Genomic DNA, 20,554 nt, shown 5'->3' with positions numbered 1-20,554 from the left:
TTATCCCAGCGCAGCCCGTGCTTTGATGCACCCGCCCAAGGAAGCAGAGCAGATGTGCCCAGCGCGTTCTGCAACCAGCATCGGGAAATTATCAACACCATGAGGCCCGCAGGCAGGGAAGCGCGAGCTGCTTTTGGCTGAGGATGAAGGCACCTTTTTGCATTGGACAACAACAGCTGGACCCAGCCTCATGTTCCCTGCAACCACCCTGGTCTTTCAGTCACCTCCTCTCTAGGCTCAGCCAGAGTCTGACCTGTATTTCAGCAGTGACAGCAGCTCCTCCTCTCCGGTCACCGAAAGGAGACTCCCATAGTGACTGCCCAGTGGTCAGGGGATGTAAATTTTCAGGGGCAGTGCCTCCCTACACAGCTACACCCCAAATCTCCACCTGGGACACTCAGTCCCTTCTCAGGAGGACCTGCGGCACGTTCAGAAGACCGTTGCCTGCTACGGGAGTCTGCGCACGCAGCATTACCTACAGAGAGCAGAACGCACGTCCTGGCCACGGACACGGCGTCACAGCCACGGCTTCTCTACAGCCCTCTTGGAGGATGAAAGAAATGCTTTCACTGCGTGGCTCTGAGCTAAGGCGAACTCTGCTCCTCCCCATCAACTACCAGAGGGGAGAGAACTATATTAAGTTTTGCAAGAAGGGATATTCTTCTCTCCCCAGTATTAATATACTATTTCAGTATCTGTGTGGGCGACAGAAATCAATGAAAAAAAAATCAATCCCTCAAACTTTCCGTTTTGCTTAAAAAGGCATTTTCTATAGGGAGAAGAATCAGTTAACTCAGCACAAGGTCTCAAGTGCACACGATTTCCCTGCTGTTAACCTCCCTTGATTTCATACACACAAAACCATAGACGTAGATGAGCAGAAGCAGACAGACTCAGCTGCAGGTGCATGAGAAGTTAATAAAAAAGCCTCACGAAGAACTGTGCAGGGTTGCTTTTGCCCATCACATCACCTGAGAATAGCCTGTTCCCCGTCTCCTGGCTGCCCAGCTCACCATGAGAGCCCTTCCCCGGGGATTGATTCAAGAGAAGCAGGAGTTGGCTCTGCAAAAGTATTTCTGATAAGCGGTCCACTCCAGTTTCCCCATCAGTGGGTTGTAGTCCACCTTCCCCCAGACCAGCTAGACTGCCAGTTCTCCAAGCCAGCTTACTGGAGACCTCCAACACCAGATCCAGCTGTGGGACCCTCCAGCCAGGCCACCCCCACCTCAGCACCCAGATGCTCACTGCTGTGACAGCCCACCTCGCAGAGCTCCTGTTGGACAGCTTGGGCACCACCGGCAGCCTTTGGGCTACTGGAACATCTGGAGTCCGTAAAGCCACACTGAGAAGATGCCTGTCCCAAGGGCCAAGTGCCATGAAAGCCGTGGCAGCAGGAAGCGTGCCATTGCACCAAGTGTCACCTTCCCGCTACGTTCCTGTGCTGCACGCAGGTCACCGGGAGAGAGATACAACCCATAATGACCTCGGGGACCCCTTCTGACCTACCATTTTCCCTCTGCCTGGCGTGTAATCACAAGAGAGAGGTAGAATATTCTCTTGCCGTTAAAGTGAAGCAGCAGAGCTTCTTGCAGGACCAAGTGGAGGCGAGAAGAGATGTTCAGGGGGCAGGAGCTACCATCAGAGAGGTGAGAAGATCTCATGGCTCAGACACCAGAATGACTGCAAGCTCAAGACTTGGAACCCGTCTGACCTTATCCACAGTGGATCTCTGGAGAAAAAAGCATGTGTTTGTACCTCAGCAGAGATGGCAGGGGCTCCATCCTCTCTGTGCAGCCTGCTTGCGGACCATGGGGCACCACGTGTGCAGCTGTATCTTTCCTGTCAAAGAACAAAGGTGTTCAGTGTTTCACGCGTGCTTTCAACACCAAAAGGGACCGAAGTGAAGGTGGCAGCAGCCCACCTTTCTCTTCTCCGTGCTTTAGCCCCAGAGGCACCTGCCAAGCCCCACCTAGACCTGAGACGCCTCCAATTTCAACTCTACCTCTTCTTATCCCGAGGAGCCCCGTGGACCTGCAGAAGTGCTGTGCTCCATCAACACTGGCTCGCTGCCCCTGGGACAGGCTAAAAAGTCTTGCTGCCAACAAGGACCCCTGAAGGGATGCTGCAAGTCAGCAGGAAGGCTATACTACAAAAATAAACAATAACGACACTAGATTTCCAAAGCCTGTTACAAGGTTCAGGTTAACTCGCTCCCCTACAGCAACTCCAGCAAAGCTGGGAACATGGAGGAGGGGAGAAGGGGGCAGGTTCAGAGTCTGCAATTCTCTTGCAGAACCATGGTATGCACCATGCATTTGGTTTCCCCTGCATATATATGAGGAAACGCACCCCCTGCCTTCAAGAGAGCTGGCATAAATAAACGAATAAGAGACTGAAGTGCTGGGGAAATGTGCAGGATGAGAGGATGGGAGAAGAAGGAATGAAGCAAAGCAGCTCCAGGTACCTTGAGGCTGGCTCACTGCATAGCACTAGAGGAACTCCTTTTTATCGAGGGAGCACGTTCAACGTATTTGGTTGCAGCTTGGAGCAGGCTGCAAATACCGAGATGCATTTGTGGCTGCATTTTGGAACCAGTGCAACACTCCCACCCTTAAGAAGTGACTCTCATATTTATTAGCAGAGGTCAGGCATGCAGGTACAGGTATGTCCTGTACCCTTTTCAACTCATGGCCTAACCTGGGGATACATTTGTTATGTGCCACTCTTACAGCTCCAGCCAATTCGCTTTCTCCAGTTTAACCCCAGGCCTCACTGGTTTGTTATTTATAGGGCAGCTGCTATGATTTTTCACATAAAGCATCAAAGATTTATGGCTCTGAAGGCATAACAGTGACCTTTTCAACTCTAAAGCCAGTGGAAAACACCCATCATTTTATAGTGTAGAAGGCACAGTAGCCCACAAGTACAACCAACACCCCCTGAATTTACAGACGCAGCAGTCTGGGGGACAGTGGAGGAGCCGAACAGCGAGAGAACCATTCGGAGATTACTGGAGAATGACATGGGGAATTCCTGCTGCCTCTTATTTGATTAGTGCCAGCTAAACAAATTAGATGAGGCCACGCAGCCAGAGGCCATGCACACACAAGCCCAGTCACGGCAGCAAACCGTGACTCCTGCATCCAGAGGACGGGTGGTCGGCGCTTGTGCATTTACCAGCACGATGGGCTCAGCACACAGGTGATGATGGCCATTGGCCAGCGAGGAAGATGATCCCACGTGGGTGAAAGTGAGGTTTGTCTCCACACAGCTAAGTCGCTTAGGTCAAAGGCTTGGAAGTCGTACAAACAAATGTACTCCAGGGTTTGCAGAGAAAGTGGGGCTCAGCAGAGCTTCTCTGGGGTCCATTTCCCCCACCCCTGCCTTTTTTCCACGAACTGTTTATAGCCTTCAACACTGAAGGCAATGAAAGCAGGGAAGAGCTGTTACAGAGCTGCATGAGAAAGAAGGTGGTTTCTTCCATGACATGTAGAAGGTGGGATGCTCCCAGATCTGGCCTGGCGTGAATGGCAAATGCAGGATGGCGTGCTTGGGTGAGGAAGAGATTACAGCTGTAATTGCACAGAAATGTTTTTGGCATGACTACTCCCGTTATATGGGAATAGTAGCTGCCTAACAACTCTGGGAATAAAGGGCTGGGAGGAAGGCAGAAAAAAGAAGATATGGAGCTGCATATGATTAACTGCAGCCTAGCTCTCTTTGAAGCATGAAATTCATGGCTGACCTTCACACATAAGCATGGTAGACACCTCAAGGTATTATTTGGCCTGGCCTCTGCAAGAAGCTTTAGTTACAGCACAGGCTTCATAGCAGTTTTCAGTGGGGTGGAGAGTGAGCTTTGGTAACCTCCAGAGTAATTACAATATTCAGCTTACCCATCTTGCTTCCTAAAGGCCAAGGAAATTGCTATGGGCGATAAATAGAAAAGGGTGGTCTGGCAGTCTGGTCCCCAGCACAAAGTCCGTAATTTCAAACCAGCAAGGACATGCTAATCTGTCTTTCTTTTTTTAGCACCAAGAAACATGGATACATTTGAAGTGGTTTTACTTACAAAGCCCACACTGAACATAGCCCACTCTTTTCTCCAATACAAGCTTTCCTGGCTTTGATGTGTCCCTGAGAAGCTGCCTCCAAGCTGCTGTTCCAGCCTGTGAGGATAGCAGCTCACTCGCTATCTCAAAAAGAAAAAGAAATGTCTAGGTCTGACCTCTCCCTAGGACCACCTGAAATTCACACCTACTATAACTAACCATACATGTGCAGGAGCATCCATGCTATACCTGAACATGCTCAGAAAGCTTTACAACTCCAGGGCCCAGTTATCTGTAGGTTCCCAGATGCTGCTGAACATGAACCACCAATACGTAGCTCAATGCAGAAGTAGCTCTCAGTGCATCCCTGTTTTACAGAAGATGTAAAGGGCCAAGTGGAGTTTCTCAAGCTTTGTCCCACTCCTCCAGTTCCCAGCAACACACCCTATCCATAATATGAGACAGGTTCCTCAGGGAGAATTAGGAAGCACCCGAGCAGGGTTCTCCCCAGCCGCAAAGTGCTCTTGTTCCCCCCCCATATCGTGTCCCTGGGTTCCCGAGTAGGAAGATGTGGAGGCAGAGGAGTCCCCACGTGGTTTCCCAGAGTCAGGCTGTTTCCCCAAGACAAACAAACCTGCAGTAGGTCAGAGACCCCTACCACATCTCCAGGCAGCCCTTTCAGGTTCCAGTTATACCTCCAGGATGCAAATGCGTCTTCTTATTTTCTCAAGCAGGAAAACCACATATCTCCTCTTCACACAGCAACTCCCTAGTGCCGATGGGGATGGCCTGGGACAATGCGCTTGGTGTCAGGGAAGGATTATACACCATTGCTGGCAGGTATCCATCCACCTGAAAGAAGCAGAAGAGTTAAACTATTACTGAACAGGCTGCGTTGTATGGCACAGGAGAAATAAAAGGGATTAATTAAGCCATTGGCAGCACAAAGAAAGCACTGACAGATGCCAAGCCAAAGTACAGCACCGTGGGACTTACCCCTCACCTTTCAGTGGGATGGCAGGGCTAGCTAAGCACTTTGCTACCTTTCAGTAGGTAGGAGACACACTTAAACAGTTTTACTGTTTCCCCACAATGACCCTTTTTCAAAGCCACTGGTTTTGGCTGGAAACAGACCTGAAGGTTGCTCTTGGTGTCCACCAGCCCCTCCATGGTGCCATCACTGTGCCGGATGAGTTTTCTCCTGCTTTGGGTGAGAAGCACATGCTTTGGAGCACTTTCCTCAGCTGTTCTCAGAAGTAGCTTAATTTTATCAACCCACCCAATTCTTGCAAGTGCTGACAGAAAGCTTCCAAGCCAGGTCATGTCTCCAGCCACAAAGTATTTCACCTCCAGAACTTTTTCCAACATTGCTTGCCCATTGCTGATCCTGCTGAAGCCCATAGACATCATCTTCTCTTTCTGTTAGATAAGGTTGACAACCACTTTCTTACTTTTCTTGATGTGCATTCCCCCCCCCCTATTCCTGACCTTTTCCCCTCTGTTGTCCCAATTCCATCATCTCTCTCGTTCATACTGGAGCTCATGAAAATGGAATATAACAGTGAGCAGCACTTCTTCACGCCTCAATACTTGATATAAAAATTTAAGTCATCTGCTGTAACATCAGACCATCTTACATTTCATCTTACTTGAGAAGTTTAAACCAGTAAACACCCAGTAGTAAACTAGCTAATCCTACTGAAGCACCAGTAAAAGATCAAAACTTTGACCCCCGCCAGACCCAACTTATGTGAACACAAGAAAAACATGCTCTGGTCCAAGTTGGTTTCAGGTGTTTTGAAAGCAGGTCCATGCAGAAAGGCTGGTCTACCTTAAAGCCTCCCAAAAGGCAGCCTACATTGCGACTCTGCCCGGTTTTAAATTTGGCTTAGCTGAATTGGTTTTAAGCCAGCTAAAGAGTCTCGCAGAAGCAAACGTGTCTTTTAGTGAAAAATATGACCTTGCTACTCTTCTTCTGGGGTTTCGCTGTCTCAGCGTGCCTCGAGTGACTCGGAAGTTGCAAAATGCCAGAGTCAGTTCAGGTTTTGCTCCAGCTTCCTAGAAACACCTGCCGGCGCTCGGGTTTGCTTACTGGGGTCACTCTCAGTAGGAATAGGCTTGATTAGACCACGCATCATCCCAGTGAGGACACGAGTGCCTCCCGATCAGACCTCGCCATTAATCTCAAACAGCATCACGGATTCGTGGCACAGAGAAAGAGACCTGTCTGGAGGAATCGTGGCTCCGTCTCATTAGCAAGAGCTGCATTTAAGCACAGCAGTGACACCGCTGTTAACATTTAAGGCTTGTGAACACTGCTGTGAAACTTTCCTGTCCTCTCGTCTGACTCCCGGGACCTGCAGGAGGGAAGGCCTCCTCTGGAGCCAAGCTGGCACTTTAAGCATTTAACAGCCTCTGTTTATTTATTGCACTTAAATGCGATGCGGGAGGGAGGACCTGGCCCATTTGCTCTTATTGTGCTTGCTTTTTTGCTAGTCTCCTGACTGCAGCATGGGCAAAAACATGCCTTCATTAAAATTAAGACGCGAGACACAAACACAAAGCTCTTTTTGTTTGAAGCCGCTGGAGCAGAAACGCAATAGAGGTCCCCCGGTGTTTCACGCTGGGCAGCAACGCTGGGGCAGGCAGCGGCAAGACCCCGCAGAGGTCCGTGCTGTTGATGGCTGCTTTCACAGCAGGAGCAAAGAGGGATTTATGCCTGGCCAAGGGATACCCAGGAGGCAGCCAGCCTGTTTTAGCCCCGTGGGGAGTCAGTCAGCAGCAATGGGTGAGCGAGTGGGCTACTTTACAGTGAGGGAGAAGAAGAGGTGCTGTAGAGCAGGGCACTGGTATCTCAGGGACTTCACGACGGCACAGTGTGCTCTAAATTTGGGTCCAGCAGATCCAAGGCTGCTACAAAGCGATAGGGGGTATTATACTGGGGGCATGTGCAGAGAGTAACGCAGGGGCCCTTCACTATCACAGCACCCAATGCAGCGAGGCTGTGTGATTAGCCGAGGTCCAGTACACACGACCAGTCCTCTGCTCGCTCACAGCATGAGAGCTATCAGCAGACAACCGCTTTTTCAGCTCCTAGGACAGACGTTCAATTAAGATGTGCATATCTTTCTCTACCTTCCAATACTCTAAAATAGAGAGTGCTGCGTAATGGGTGTAGCCTGCAGTGTTTCGTGGTAAAATATACGGTAAAACCGATGCAAGGATTGTTTTCACTAGAAAACAATCACTAGAATTGTGCCTAAATTAACAAGACTTGGCATAATCCCACTCATTGAAGCTGTACTCCTTGTGCGCAGAAAGCCGGGGGTGGAGTTCAAAGCTATAGACTCTATAGCAGAGGGAAGGAAGGCAAAGATAGCTGGTTAAACACATCTGCACAACTCCAAAGCACATCACCTTCTGCAGCACAGGCACGTGCAGGAAATACAGCACCATGGTTCAAACAGTGCTCAAGACAAGCGGTGTGGGGTCCTACTTTGGTACAGATTCATCATTGTTGTGTCTGGTAAAAGGAAAAGCCTGTGAAGCCCTAAGCTGCAGAGCTTCATATATTAGTATCTGTAGACATCCCTACTCAGGAGAGACCTGCAGAACAGTGCAAGGACCTTTTGCCCAAATCATCTCCATCTGCCTTTCTGGGGAACAACACTGATGTTTTCCGATCTCAGAGGTTTTTGAAGGCAGTAGTCTTAAACACACTCTCAAAACACTGCTTTAGTCCTCAAAAAGACATGCCAGGCTGCAAGAGGGAGTAGAATGCTCTGGACATTGACCTTCTTCAGGAAATAGGGCAAGGGAAGAACCAGCTAACTGACCATCCATAACCTCTCCTTCAAGTCTAACACACACAAAATGCCCAGGGCAACCTAAAACCTAGGCAGGAGCTGCAGCCCCATCGCTTCCTTGGCCAAGTGATGATGGCAGCGAGGGATGCTGGTGGATGTCCTCCCTGGGCAGCAGATGCTGTGCCCAGTTCTCCCTTCCACCAGCAGGGTCAGGAGTTGCACACACAGGTCTTCACTTCTTCCCAGTTTTCTGTATTAGCTCTGCCACTTGCATTTGTCTACCTTTTCTCTAAAGAAGAACCACCCAGACACATTAGTCTTTCAAATGCCAAGATTCAAATCTGTGTAAGCCTACTCAGCTCTACCTTGACACATCTCCTGGTCCTTGATGAAACATTAAAGCACGTGTAGAATCCCAGTCTTACAGTGGATTTGTATAGACATCTACACTTGCAGAAACATAGCATGAAGACCACCATTCAAAATAAAATTCCAGAAAAAAAAAAGAAGTAAGAGTTCTGTAATAACAAGGACTGAGGGTCTCATACTTCCTACATCAACTCATACCAAGATGATTTTCTGGAAGAGCCAAATTTTTGCTGGATGATAAAATCTGAAGAATGCTTTTCTACCTGGAAAACCAATTACCCCTGAAAAAAACTTTAAACACTTCCATTGTTAACAAAATGTTCATATGGTCATATTAAAGAGGACATCCTGACTCACTCCAGCTTCTGAAGGTAAGGATGTCAAATCACAGTGAATTCATTTCTGAATCTTTTCAGGAGCTGGAAATGTCACAACGAGAGCCAAGAAAATTGTGGTAGAGGTCTTGCAGGAAAATCAGAGCAATTTGCAATAAAATCCCTGTGCGTGAGTAAAGGAAGCGCTAGCTTTGTTTTGAGATACTAATCACAGCAATTTGTAGATATTCTTCTGTTCCCATGTATTCTGCTTCTACACTGTGCAGTCTTAAAACCCACTCATCTCCATAATTCCTCTTGACTTACAACACAGAAATAAAACTTCTGATACCTTAAGGCTGCCCCGTCTATAGTCAGAGTTCACATTTACTGTAGCTGGCTATAAAAATGACAGCTTTTTTTCCACTGGATAAACAATTCAGCTGTCAGATGGTAGATACGATGATCAAAGACGAGTACTATTTTTTGCACACACAAGCTTTTAAAACCTGGCCTCTAGTTTAGGATCCTGAAATAGCGTTGACTCCAGTGACGACTGGGGAATTGCAAACATTTTATGAACTCTGGTGAACTGGCACTGTACACTCCTTATTCACGCCTCTTTACAAAGTACTGCCTGAAACTTCTGAAAAGGTGCGTTTAACTTACCTGAAACTCTAAACACTTACAAAGAAACAAAAATAGTGCAGGTTTCAAGAGGATGGGAAAACTTCTTAGGCTTAGTCTGGAGGATATTGACTCTAGTAGTCAACAGTCAAAAGCCTGCTGGCCAAACCTGGATCTTGGGCACGGACAGTGGCAGAGTACTGGAGAGGTTCAAAAAAGCTATGGCTGTAGGCTTGACTTCCCGTGAAAGGTAACAGCCAGGTTTTCTTTGGAATGAAGCTGCCTCCGTGCTCTCCCAGACCTGTGACTGTCTCCTCGGAGGTTGCACTGAGACCCAAGGACATGCAGAAATTTAATTCAACCAGGGGTGCCTCTGCTGTAAGAGGCAGTTCATGGGCAAATTGTCATAAATGGACTTTGAGCGCCTTTGTGTTGAAATATGATCAATCCCTAAGGAAAACTACTGATCTGTATAATTAGAGGGAACTGACACACACGTCCATGGCTGATGGCAAATTGAACACACAGGAATTCTCGCTCATTCCTGCAATAATCACAGCAGAGCTACCACGCTGGTGCAGAATTTTAATATACAAAAGGCAAGTTCTTAATGCCAATTAAATTCAGGATTAGATTTTTTCCCCTATTTTTCCTCTCTCCAGAATCTCTTGAGGCTTCAAAGGCACCTTTCACATCACACCAGGATGTTTTCTCATTATAGGGAGCAAGCTTATCAAACAAGTGCTACTTAATTCCACACTTTAGCCCATAAGCGGTGACCCAGATTTCTGGTCTCTCTTAGGAGAAGTTGGCCCATGAGTATTTCAGGCTGGATAACAAGACAAGCAAGCCTGCCAGAACAGGGACATGGCAAGGCAGAAGCACATGAGTCTGAAGGAGCCCAGGAACTTGGCCTTCACGTTGATCGCAACCAGGTCAGACACACAGAGATGGGCTCATTCGCTTAACTCCAAGCCCAAGGAAGGGATCCTCCATACAACAGACGAGACATCCCTTCCTCAGAGGCTGCTGCAAGCTCAGACCAAGTTTAGAGGGCTGTAGTAAAAGTGTGTGGTGACCAGCAGATTGTTTCAAATGGGCTGGGAATGGCATCAATTGACTCTGGTTGGCTAAGCCTCCTCAGAGTCTAATTTCCAGGTTGACAGGCTCAGCAGGGGAACGTGGAGTGTGAAATAAAACATTGAGAAGTTATAAAGAAACCCTAGGAGATGAGTACGTACACAGGCAGCCAAACGGTGCAGTCACGCTGGGTTGTACAGGCTTCGTCATAAATCACAATTCATTTTCCAAATGTGCATTACATTCTTGAGCCAGAATCTGAACGCGGTATTTCCTCTACGCTGTGTCACATTAACGACGCCAGGCTATTAGCCGTCAAACTATAACCGACAGCTCCTGCTCCCAAAGAGGATTTGACCTGCACAGAGATTAAACCCCACATAATGGATGCTCCCATCCGTTATCAGGAGGGTTTTGCAAGCCAGGTAAGGGAAGCACACAGTTGGGTGGCCTTTGGTGAAGACTTCTTCACGCCTGCTGTAGAGCATCGTTTCACTCGCCTGAAGGTCCTGATGGGCAGGTTACTGCCTCAGTGCCTTCTGCCTGCCAATGGGGAGTCTGTGGCAAAGCCACCTCCTGCATCCCAGAGCCTGTGTTCTAACAAACTCGACTCTCCTCTGCTTCTGGCTTCAAATGAAACTAGATTTTATGAAGGACAACAGAGTATACACGTGGCTTTCTGGGTACCATGTTGCAGTGACAAAGAGGCCAAGTGCATAGAAGAGGTTGAACATCAGAGGCACTGGAGTACTCTCAAGATGTCCCAAAAACGTAGTCATGCCCACACCCAGCTAGACTGTTTTCACCTACCTCAATTCAGAAACTCAGAAGTATAAAGCATACCAGGTGTCCTCGTGTGAAGAAGAGAAGCTCTAGTGACCCAGAGCATTTTTTTTTTTTTTTCCCCTGACAGATAGTCCTGGCTTATGCTTACACACATAGAGGTTGTGGGGAAAGGATTTTGTTATCCAGAATTAGAGGAGAGCAATCATCAAGACTTGATAGGTCTCAGAGTGTGCATGTACAAGTTTTGTGAAGAAACAAGATGGGTTCCTCCCACTCCAGCTGCTAACACACAGGCTGAGCTTAGAAAGGCCAGTCTCTGTTACAGAGGATGAAATGCTCCAAGAAAGCTGGGATTCATTTTCTCGGAGCAGAGATGATGTTTTTCTCTCAAACAAATGCAAATAACACAAGAACACAGGAATGTACTGCCCTTGGTGTGGGAATTGCCTTTTTTGTGCAGGGTCTGGCACAGGGGCGCTTGAAAAGAGCTGCTGCATGAGTGCTAAATAGCCTTTTGCTAGAAATCCCTGCTCCCTAGAGCCTTGCTTGAGATATTGACTGAGGCCAAAGGAAAGGGCTATCAGCCCTATATGTAGCTGTAACATCCTGTGACTCGTAATTGCCGACGCAAGCCTATCATTCAGGCATATCTGCAAGGAGGGCTGCAGATCTCTTTCTGCTGATCTCTCTCATCTTCAGCCTGCCTCCTGGCTAGTTTTGCTTTTGTCGTCTGCTGCAGGCAGCAATGTTTTCAAGCACCTGCTGCAATTGAGATTTTTTTTCCCCCCATCTCAGTATGCACGCAGAAAGACTTCTATATAGAAAAACTTCCTAGTCCATTGAAGAGTGTAAGACTGGGGACAGAAATAGCATATTTAGAGGCTTTCTGGGGGAAGAGCAGACAGTTGAGAACTGGTAGATCACAACATTCAGCTAATGGTGAGCAGAGACTCCCATCACGTCTCACAAAGTCCAAGTGACCCATCACAGTGAATATAGCCATCACTAAAGTCTCTCCAACTCCCCCGACTGCAACGCAGCCCAGAGCACAGAAACAACTGCTACAGGCACCTCACCTCTCACGAAGCAGGGCTTCAATGTCCATGCAGCCTCTTTCCACAACACATTACCCTGCGTGACTGGAGCATCTTCTCTCACCCTGACAAGCTGCCGTGAAGCCATCACGAGCGCAGCATCTCGGCCCTACCGCTCTCTCCTGGAGCAGGCGCTGCTACCAACCAACCTTCTGTTTTACTGCATGACCAAGCACCTCACCTCTGTCAGGTTGAGAATTAATGGGAAGTTTTGAGCCGTATTTCCTCTCTAAGTACCAGGCATGACATATTTTGAATCTATGTGATCATTACAAACCATAGCTAGCACAGAAATATTTACCACAGTCCTTCCTAAGCCACAACAGACATGATCCTCACCCTAGATAAATCCCTCTCTCCCCATTTGGTCCAGCATGGGGTTTCTGCAGGTCCAGTACCACCAGGCATACACACAGAGATATCCAAGGCTTTGTAAACACGTTTGCACCTCTCCATTTCCCAGGAGCAGAGAAATGTGGGAAGGGATTATTGCTGGTTATATCCAGACAGTGCAGAAAGTGCATCTGGTCATGCAAGATGTCAGAGTGGGAGTCAATAGGCAGGGTCCCCAGAGGAGATACTTCTCCAAGGTCCACTGCTGGAGGCAAGCCATCTGGAGTAGCTGAAGTGCATGTTGCATTCGCTCTCCGCTCTTGCATGCGGCATTGCTGAGCACAGCACTGGGCAGGGATTAGAGTGGACTTGGGACCAGGGGTGAGGGTGCTGGTGTCACCTGTGCTGCACTTGTTCATAGAGAGCCACTATTCTGGCAGGCATCATTTCAGGTAAGTGCAGGTGCGTTGAAAAAGCCCCCAACAAGCAGGTAACAGCAATAGGAATCTGTCAGCATCCTAGGAAAGGAGAAGCAGGGGTGATCAGCAGTTCATTATTTCCCCTCTCTGCTCCAGAACATGACTATAAATTTGTATTTCAACCAGCAATGCAAGGACCGTGAGATCTCATGGCACATGTCACTCTAGCATCCAAGAACATTAAAGTAGTCACTGTGTGGGCTCTCCCAACACCTGGGGAAGTGCTAAACAAGCTGTTCCACGCAGGACTAATATGCAAACACCCATGTGCCACATACAATGCTTCTGTGCTGGCATTTTGCAGAGCACTTGCAAGGGTGACTGCACTGCTGCCTAGTTGACAACACACCCAGGGGGTTCTCCTGTTGCCTTTTCTATTTAGATTTCACTCCAGCCAGTAATTCAGAAGAATTAAAAAAAAAAAAAAAAAAAAAGAGAGAAGAAATATTGATCTGACGGGCTTCTCTTTGCCACTCCATTTTGGGGAACTTATCCTTGCTTTTTCAGCTGGCTTAGGAGTTTCTCAGGGAAAGAAAATGGCCTTGTGCTTAAGGACCTCAAAACAAAACTCCAGTGACTGAAGCTCAGCTCCTGGCTTAGCAACATCTTTCCATGGCTCAGACGAGGTAGGTGACATTCATGTCATTGTATCCCCACTGTGTCCATACAGGGAGCCATGGCCAGAGAGGGAGGACTGTAAAATTAGCTGGAGTAAACAGCATGAGACACGTGTCCAGGGGTGGAGGGACTGGACAGTGTCCCTCTGGAGCCTCCTTTGTGGCTGCTAACAGCATGCAAACCATCTCTAAATGCACCATACCCTGTGCCACCGACAGCCTGAGTGAGAACCTGAGGTTTTCCAGCTCCTTGGGCACTATTTTGGCAGAGGTGGCCCTGTTGCTCTGCATGATGTGGGCAACCAGCTCTGTTAGGTGCATCTCGCATGGAATTAAAAGCAAACTCATTTTGCCCAGACGGGACGTTGCCAACACAACACACTTGTACACAGAGAATAATTCATGCTAATACACAAGTGCCTGATGCTGCCGGCTCTGACCCCGTGTCTGGAGAGCTGTGTCTGCCACCTGAGCACACACAGGCTGGAGGCATCGCAGTTCCAGTGACCCTACTCTAATAGGTCATGTCAGCACGGACGGGCCAAATACAGTCAGATTTGTCAGCACAGCTACAGCCAGTATTTAAAGAAACCAAATCCTGAACGTCCACAGTGGATCAGAACTGAATTTCCACCTGCAGTGAAACAGAGAAGCTTGGTGCAAGGAGAGGCAAGACACATCAAAGCTTTAAACAGCTTTTTTTTTTGGGGGGGGGGGGGGGGGCAGGGTTGTTGGGGGTTTTGGGGGTTTTTTTGTTGTTGTTTTTTTTTTTTTGACAAACCCAATCAGCTGCCTAATGCCACAGGCAGCAGCAGCAGCATCTCTGAGGCACGGGCAGTGAAATCCACCTCCCAGAGCCAGCAGGCACAAGCTTACACGGCACCAGCCTCACCGCCCGTCATACTTGTATGCACAATCAGGAGGCAACACACCATTCCTTTTTAAGGTCAGCCCAAGATTTAGGGGTGGGAATTAGAGCATCATGACTGCTCATGCAAAACAGAAAGGCAACTCTCCCCTTGGCACTGCCTCCTCAAAGAGGCAGATATTCCAGCTATGGTATCCATACGTCAGCAGAGCACACCTCACACCAGGCATATAAGCTCACAGAGGTGCTTTTAGAGATGCTAATGCCACTTGGCATTAGCCTTTAGGACTCCATCGCTTTGACCAGGCTGGGCACCCCTTGTATTAGCTACTGTTGGAAATCTGCAAGAGGGAAACTACTCAGCAGCTCCAATAGCCCAGTTCAGTTTCGAGATAACGGTACCCGGATGCATTTGCATCAACAAGCCTTGGAGCCCTCCTCCAAGGATAGCCTCTGATGCATCCCAGTCACTTTAAATCCCCAGAAAAGCACAGATACCAGTTTCTGACACCTCATGGCTAATTTCATAGGAAAGCTGGATTTCCCTGTGGAAGGGGCTGCATAGGAGGAGCAGGAACATGCAATTGAAGGACCAGTCTCTTCATAACTATCTGACCCCTAGAGCATTTCATCTGCTTCCCTAATGGCTTGTCTACAATAACATTTTCTTTCAAGAATGCTCACTGAAAGAAGATAATTGCTTTAAAGCAGCCAGAACTATTCATTTTGAATACTCAAGTGCATAAGTCCCCTTTGAAATTCAGAAAATAAAACATCACCCTACTCGTGACACCGCAGTGTGCGGCCATCTAGAGTGCTGCAACGCACTGGGGATCTAAAATACTGATATACGTAAATCTGTTTCCCTAAAGGGAACACAGACTAGCTTCTCCTGAGGAAGGAACCTTCTGGCTCTTGAGGACCTGGCTGTGGTTCCATGCCTTGGTGGATGCAAGCCCCCTGCTCTTCTCCAGATTGCACAGACACCCTGCCAGCTATCCTGCACCCCGCACCACCATCATTCCTGGAGAGCTGAGATTCCCTCTCATGCCAGGACAGAAGCAGCCTCCCTCTCACTCGCCTTCCCAGGAATCAGTGCAACTCTCCAGGTCAAGGCCAGCACCCAGCCTTCCCCCCTGAGGCCACCTGCACTCTTCTCAACAACGCACTTGAGAAGTGGCAAATTGGACACAACTTAAACCAGTCTATAAAACAGGGCAATTCCCCCAATTCCCAGTGGTGTAAGACAAGTATCCAGGTTTCTGGAGGCATCCATGCTTGCCAGGAAAAAAAAAGCCATGCCAGAGCCATAGTAGGATTTGTCCTTCCAGCTTGTCTGATAAGGGTCCCAGAGACCAGGGGGAAAAGATGTACCCGTGATGGAAGAGGATCAGATCAAGGAGTACTTAAGCAAACTAGACATACACTTGTCCATGGGCCCTGATGGGATGCACCCGTGAGTACTGAGGGAGCTGGCAGATGTCATTGCAAGGCTACTTGATAATCATTGATCAATCACGGTGACTGGGAGAAGTCACCATGACTGGGAGAAGCCCAAGGACTGGAGAAAAGGAAATGTCACTCTATCTTCAAGAAGGGCTAGAAGGAGAACCTAGGGAACTATAGGCCAGACAGCCTCACCTCGATTCCTGGAAAGGTGATGGAACAGCTAATCCTGAAAACCATTTCCAAGCACTTAAGGGCAAGAAAATCATCAGGAGTAGGCAACACAGCTTCACCAAGGGAAGTCATGCTTGACCAGCGTGATAAGCTTCTACGATGAAATGACTGGTCTGGTAGATGAGGGGAGAGCAGTGGATATTGCCTACCTAGACTTCACTAAGGCTTTTGACACTGCCTCCCGTAAGACATGCTGGGGGCTGACCATCCAGAAAGCAGCTTTGCAGAAAAAGACTTGGGGGTCCCGGTGGATGCCAAGTTGAACATGAGCCCGCAATGTGCCATTGTGGCAAAGATGGCTAATGGTATCCTGGGCTGCATTAGACAACATATTGCCAGCAGGACAGTGGGTACAAACCAAAACACAGGAGGTTCCCTCTGAACATTGGGAAACGCTTTTTTGTTGTAAGGGTAACTGAGTGCTGGAACAGGTTGCCCAGGGAGGTTGTGGAGTCTCCCTCCTTGGACATATTCAAAAGCTGTCTAGACACGGTCCTGGGCAACTGGCTTGGGGGATTGGAGCAGTTGACCTCTGGAGGTCCCTTCCAAGCTCAACTTTTCTGTGAGCATACAATTCCCAGCAATAGCATATCACTGAGACAGAAAAAGTGGAACCAGATCTGCCGTATCTTGAATGGGGTTGTTAAGCAAAGAAAACATGACTAGCTCTTCAGTCTTCGTGCATTCAACTTGCCAATCCAGCAGCCAGTGTAGTTATTATGTCCTGCCGCTGATAAAAAGACAACTGTTCAAAAGCATAAGTGACGCTTCATGCCTGGAGGTGAAGTCAACCAGGACATCTGAATTTTCTTCAACATCTGATTTTCCACGTTTTCAATGGTTGTGCTAAATCATTAATAGAGGTTAGTGCTGAATTCATCTGAGGAGTGCTGAGCTGAGTCAGTGTTATTCTCCCACTTCAGTTTATCCTTGCAAATCAGCTTGATTTGAATGGCTCCCTCATTCTGCACCCAAAAATAAAACACATGTAGAGGCTTATTCTGGGACTTTGTTGAGCAGGTGCTGATTTGTGGAATTAAGTACATTCAAGCTGATGCGATGCATTCAGCCCTTTGCAGGCAAAACACTCCATGAGAACCAAAGGTTTCCAAGCAAGAGGGAAGATTTCATGTTGGGAATTAACTTCAGCCTCTGGAATTCACTTAGTGAGTCATGCAGCTCCTTCCCATCCCCATTGGTGCCAAGGAAAGAATAATTCCCTCTTCAAGGGGCTCCCAAAGGGTTTGGCATTACCCATCCACACTTCACGGCTGACGAAGAAGGCCCTCTCTAGGGCAAATCCACTCCAGATGGTGGAAGAACAGTGATGTTCCATCAGCCGTTATGGTGGTCAAATTAACCATGCCCTGTATATGGGGACAGGTAAGTTGATCTGGAGAAATCAGCCATGGAGAGGAAAGGAGATGTGAGCTGAGGCATTAGCCAGGCCCTGCAAAGCCAACTGTGAACGGCAGACAATATAGTTGACACAACAAATAGTACTGATATAGGAGGGTATGGTGTAATATGAATTCCCTTAGCTGTATGCAGTTAATGCAAATAAAGCTACCATCCAGCATTGTCCTACAAAAGGATTCACTGCATTTTATCCTTTCAAAATAGCTGATGCAGAGGCTCTGCTCCCCCATTTACATGTCTCTCCCTGCCCCATAGAGACAACTGCAACATCCCAAAAGGGGGAAATTACAACAACTTCCCTGATGATGCCTTTACAATCCCTCCAAGGGCTGTGGCCCACTTGGGAAACAACTTATCGTTTGTGCAGCTAGAAGAGTTGTCCCACCAGAAGAGGGGCAAGGCTGCAGAGAAGGAGTGCCAAGCACCCTCAGACAAATGTCACATTGCCTATAAGGGCAGGAGAAACGCCTTGGAGTAAGGATAGGTGGTCTCCCCTGCTCGCTTTGGGGATGGAGAGCTTGTTTGCAAGAAGCTGAGCATTTCAAAACACTTTGGTAACTTTCCCCCAGATAAATGACAAATATGTGATGGCAGGTCTAACCTAGAAACATGATTTCACTGTGAAGTGCCAGAGATGACACTGAACAGATAATCATCAACAAAACTATCACCAGTCTCAGCAAAGCAGTGGTAGCCCTTGACATCCCCCAACAAACAGCAGATCAGTTTGAAACAGAAACTTCCTCCTCTGTGTTCCAGCACAAAGCTTCACTGCAGCGGGCTGTGGGCAGCCAGCAAGGCAGGCTGCCTGGTTATCCACTGCAGTTTGAACTTGGAAGAGCCAACAGAGCTCCAGGGACAACAGGTAAGAGCTAGTACAGACCCATTCGTTCACGCAAACATGGGCGCCTGCTTCTGTGCAAGTTGCTCAGAAGATGACTAAGCCCAGATCCCGGTGGCCCCTTTCCCACAGGAATAAAAACATTAACATTAACACAAGGACTTGTAAGAGAAAGGCATGCCAGATTTGTCCCAGAAGTGAATGTGGTTACATGGATCATCTTACATCAGCATGATTTCGAAGCCCTGCTAGGGAGCAGCTGGAGCTGCTTCAGTTGTGTTCAGAGCCCACTGCAGGCTAGCTCTAGTCATTATGACTTGCCAACCTTTAAACGGCTCCAGTAAGGTCTTGTTGCCATTGCTCTTTGATCGGAGTCCTGACTCAGAGTGAGGCAACCCACCAGCAGATCCCTCTCTTTCGGTGTCTCTCATGGGCAAAGAGCCTTTGGGAAAAAAAAAAAAGCCTTAATATTTCCCACAAGAAAATCCAGAAGAATATCTGCTGTGAAATCATTCCCTGCGAGGGTGATATTACGAAATAAGTGATCATAAGCTAAAAATTACTGCATGGAAATTATTGATTACAGAAATAATCTGACATTCTCAAACAGTGTATGTATAGAGGCAGTTACCCCAGAGCTACTCTACATACTTCCCTCTCTGAAGAAAAGCTCTGCTGTTTTCATAGCTGCTTTGCTTCTCTCTTACAAGTTTCGATCTTTTTGTGACTATCGGAGCAGAAGCCTGCAGCAGGACAAAGACAAAGATCTGACTTCAAAGGCTTGGAACAACAGGAAACAGCCCAGCACCGGAGCAGATTCTGGTTGCTGATAGGCAAGCAATCCTGCAAACTCTGTTCTGTTTGCAATGCCAGCCTGACTCACACTTCTGTAAGCACAGCTTATTTGTCACTCTTCTAAAAAAAACAACAAAACAAAACAACCAATACTTAAAACAACCAAGCTTGAAGTGATTTTCCCACCAGGCAAAACTTCTTAGGACACAGAGGAGTTGCCAGGAGCCGGGCTGCATGATGCTTGTGGCTCTGCGAGAGAGCTCCTGCACCTGGAAGGATGCATAGAGGACCATCCCCCAAACAGCTGGACCACAACTCCAGCCCGTCATTGCGAGGCCAGCATGGTCTGGCCTACAGGCAATTTAGCAAGCTCAGAATTGCCACAGAGTCTACTGCTCTCCGCACAGTCCCATGGAAACACAGTCATGGGAAGGGAAAGCTTTCCAAGAAAACAGGCACTGCGGGACAAGGACAAGCGGTTTTTTTGCCTCTCCACAACCTCCACATCCTGGCTTGTGCATGTTCTTGAGCACCATCTGCTGGCATTTTCTCCATGAGCTAGCTTTTCACAGACCCAGGCGGCCGTCACCCAAGGTGAGGGAATTTGGGCTGAGGATAACTTGCACCATGAGCAGTAGCCCTGGCACAGCACAGTGTGAGCACAACTCCAGTATTTCACAGGCAACTCTACTCCAAAAGCAGCGGACCCGCTTTCCAGTAGAGTTGAGGCTAACACACTACGGATCCGCACAGAACCAGCCCAGACATCCAGACGCTACAGTCCCAGAGCCAGGAGCTAAGGTCTCTGCAGAACCCGTGGGTTGGGACGGCCTCGTGGCGCAGAGCATCCGACAGCAGCAACAAAAGCAGAAGGGAGTAGGGCCACGGGGGAATCCTAGCAGATTAAAAAAAATCCCACGTAGACATCCCAAGTCCCTGTGACTTTGGCTCGCCTTGTTGCCCAGGCTCAGTATGACACCGCTTACATCAATTCGAAAATCAGCCCATCATTAATTTGAAAGAGTAGCAGGATATAGCTTGCTGCTTTGGAAGGCACGAGTCTCTTCCCTCCACCCATGTAATGCCCGTGCTGCCCTTGGAGGACAGGCTCGTACCAAGCTTCTGCAAGGAAGCTCTGCTGCCTGCCTTGGCTGCTGGATGGTTGCGGGAGCAAAGGACATCCCTGGGATGCAAAACCTGTGCTCAGCCTGGCAGCAGAGCAGAATTATCACTGACACGCTGTTCTGCACAACAGCCAGAGTTAAACCACAAGCAGGCACTTCCCTGTTACAGCCAAAGCTGCTGCTTTCCACCAAATATAGCTACATTTATTTTTATTTTCTTTGAGAGTAACACTCAGAGTTCAGCACACGGTGCAGATAAAGAGCATGATT

Source organism: Calonectris borealis, chromosome 6 (assembly GCF_964195595.1).
Source record: "Calonectris borealis chromosome 6, bCalBor7.hap1.2, whole genome shotgun sequence".
Lineage (NCBI taxonomy): Eukaryota > Metazoa > Chordata > Aves > Procellariiformes > Procellariidae > Calonectris > Calonectris borealis.
The sequence above is the reverse complement of the archived record's forward strand: the minus strand, read 5'-3'. Positions refer to the sequence as shown.